Below are 3,578 nucleotides of genomic sequence, written 5' to 3' on the forward strand. Positions count from 1 at the left end.
TGAGGATGGCTTTCACTTCAGCAGTAATAAATCCATGAACTTCTTTGAGGAAAAGATCATGATCATTAGAAAGCAAATTACGGACTCCTCTTTAAATCGGCGTATTCCTCCAAAGCTCAGCTGTCCTGAGTCTGTACAACTCTGCCAGACCTAGGATCAAGAAGAGACACTCAAGTGTTTTAGTACTATATCTCTTGACACAATGAGAAAATAATCATGGCCTCTAAACCTTCAAGCTGCATACTGGACCCTATTCCAACTAAACTACTGAAAGAGCTGCTTCCTGTGCTTGGCCCTCCTATGTGAACATAATAAACGCTCTCTATACACCGGATGTGTACCAAACTCACTAAAAAGTGGCAGTTAATAAAGCCTCTCTGAAAAAGCCAAACCTTGACCCAGAAATATAAAAAACTATCGGCCTAATCAAATCTTCCATTCCTCTCACAAATTTTAAAAAAGCGTGTGCGCAGCAACTCACTGCCTTTCCTGAAGACAAACAATGGATACGAAATGCTTCAGTCTGGTTTTAGACCCCATCATAGCACTGAGACTGCACTTGTGAAGGTGGTAAATGACCTTTTAATGCGTCAGACCGAGGCTCTGCATCTGTCCTGTGTGCTACTAGACCTTATGCGCCTTTGATACCATCGATCCCACATTATTTTGGAGAATTGGAAACCCAAATTGGTCTACAAGGACAAGTTCTGGGCCTGGTTTAGATCTTATCTGTCGGAAAGATATCAGTTGTCTCTGTGAATGGTTTGTCCTCTGACAAATCAACTGTACATTCGGTGTCCTCAAGGTTCTTTTTTAGGACCACTATTGTTTTTCACTATTTTATAAATTTACCTCTTGGGGATGTCATTCGAAAACATAATGTTAACTTTCACTGCTATGCGGATGACACACAGCTGTACATTTCAATGAAACATGGTGAAGCCCCAAAATTGCCCTCGCTAGAAGCCTGTGTTTCAGACATAAGGAAGTGGATGGCTGAAACGTTCTACTTTTAAACTCGGACAAAAACAGAGATGCTTGTCAGGTCCCAAGAAAAAAGAGATCTTCTGTTGAATCTGACAATTAATCTTGATGGTTGTAAAGTCGTCTCAATAAAATTGTGAAGGACCTCGCGTTACTCTGGACCCTGATCTCTCTTTTTGACGAAACATATCAAGACTGTTTCAAGGACAGCTTTTTTCCTATCTACGTAACATTGCAAAAAATCAGAAATGGTTCTGTCCAAAACTGATGCAGAAAATTATACCTGCTTTTGTTACTTCTAGGTTAGACTACTGGCATGCTCTACTTTCCGGCTACCTGGATAATAGCACTAAATAACTTCAGGAACCTGACTAGAGCCAAAAGATTTGACACTATTACTCAGTGCTAGCCACCTCTACACTGGCTTCCTGTTAGGCAAGGGCTGATTTCAAGGTTTTACTGTTAACCTACAAAGTGTTTACATGGGCTTGCTCCTACCTATCTTTCGAGTTGTCCTGCCGTACATACCTACACGTACGCTACGGTCACAAAGACGCAGGCCTCCTAATTGTCCCTAAAATTTCAAGCAACAGCTGGGGCAGGGCTTTCTCCTATGAGAGCTCATTTTTATGGAATGGTCTGCCTACATGAGAAACGCAGACTCGGTCTCAACCTTTGAGTCTTTTACTGAAGACTATCTCTTCGAGTGGGTCATATGATTGATGTGTAGTCTGGCCCAGGAGTGTGAAGGTGAACGGAAAGGCTCTGAGCAACGAACCGCCCTTGCTGTCTCTGCCTGCCGGTTCCCCTCTCTCCACTGGGATTCTCTGCCTCTAACCCTATTACAGGGCTGAGTCACTGGGCTTTACGGGTTTTGGGGTTTTAGGCTGGGTTTCTGTACAGCACTTTGAGATATCAGCTGATGTAAGAAGGGCTATATAAATAAATTTGATTTGACTACCTAATACACACAAATCTAAAGGGGTGAATGAGAATATGTACATGTAAGTATATGGATGAGCGATGGTGAAGGTGCAATAGATGGTATAAAATACAGTATATACATGTGATATGAGTAATGTAAGATATGTAAATAATATTAAAGTGGCATTATTTAGAGCGCATTGTATAAAGTGACTAGTGATCCATTTTTAAAGTGGCCAGTGATTGGGTCTCAATGTAGCAGCCTCCCTGAGTTAGTGATTGCTGTTTAGCAGTCTGATGGCCTTGAGATAGAAGCTGTTTTTCATTTAGTCTGGCGGTTATGGATGGGTTATCACCAATTGCAGGTGGGTGCGAGTGAACAAACAGCTGACCTTTGCCCCACTACTCCTTCTCCCTACATGCTCAGCCCTCAGACACTCTGAATGTTCAGTGTAAGGAAAACATCCTATATAATAACCAGCTGGGCCCAGGTACCATGTCAGCAATGCACTGCGACCAGCCCCACGCCCTTCATGTATACATCACATAACAGGGCGGATTAAACCCTGCAGAGCAGTGGGTGTGATAGAGAGAATCCAGAGTCCAGATAGTTTATGTGTGCTGTCTATATTAATGAAGAACAGGGCAGAAGCAATCCTTGACTCAAGCTCTGCAACCTACAATGAAATAGACCTCTACTGTTCTCCAGTGGTGATATAATGACATGACTTTCTTCCTTCCTTTCTTTAGGAGCATACAGCTGGCCCCTCAAACTCAACTCTGGACCTCGAAGCCATTTCCACCACAGGAGGTTGTGGTGATGGCTGGAGCAGAATCAGTGGAATGGTATCAAATACATAAAACATATGGTTTCCATGTGATTGATGCTATTCCATTTCCCCTATCCCGGCCATTATTATGAGCCGTCCTCCCTTTCATCAGCCTCCTGTGAGAGCCACTGCATGTTTTCATTGTTCCCGCCTAATTAGGAACTCATTTAGACCTGGGACACCAGGTGGGTGCAATTTATTATCAGGTAGAACAGAAAATCAGCAGGCTCCGGACCTCGTACCAGAGGTGGGACCAAGTCATTGTTTTACAAGTCACAAGTAAGTCTCAAGTCTTAGCACTCAAGTCCCAAGTCAAGACCCAAGTCAAGACAGGCAAGTCCGAGTTAAGTATCAAGTCAAGTCTCAAGTCATAAACTTTGAGTTTCGAGACGTAAACAAGTCATAATGTGCACTTCACCAAATGTATTACAATTTCATATTTTTAACAAGAGTAATAGTTAGTATATTACATTTACACAAATCATGAATGCTTTAAAAAAATTCTATATATTTATTACTTTCCAAATAAATGTTATATTTCCATGGAAATACATGGGTAGGCATGAGACACGCACACACACTCTCTCTCTCTCGCTCTGTGTGGTTACAGTAGGCTAACGTATGTCAATGGTTTTAGGAACAGCAGTAACATCAGGCAGGATTTAGGCTACCAACTGCCTAGCCAGTTGTAGCTCAATCTTGGGTGCAATGATCACGTTCCCGCACTGACTGACTGTGTGGAGGCTCATTGATTTAACGTTACGTTAGCCTACATGATACACCAGTAAAGTAATAAAATATATAGCTGTCGGCTATATTAGCCACGACTTACCGTTCTTT

The sequence above is a fragment of the Salvelinus sp. IW2-2015 genome, linkage group LG31, assembly GCF_002910315.2.
Source record: "Salvelinus sp. IW2-2015 linkage group LG31, ASM291031v2, whole genome shotgun sequence".
NCBI lineage: Eukaryota > Metazoa > Chordata > Actinopteri > Salmoniformes > Salmonidae > Salvelinus > Salvelinus sp. IW2-2015.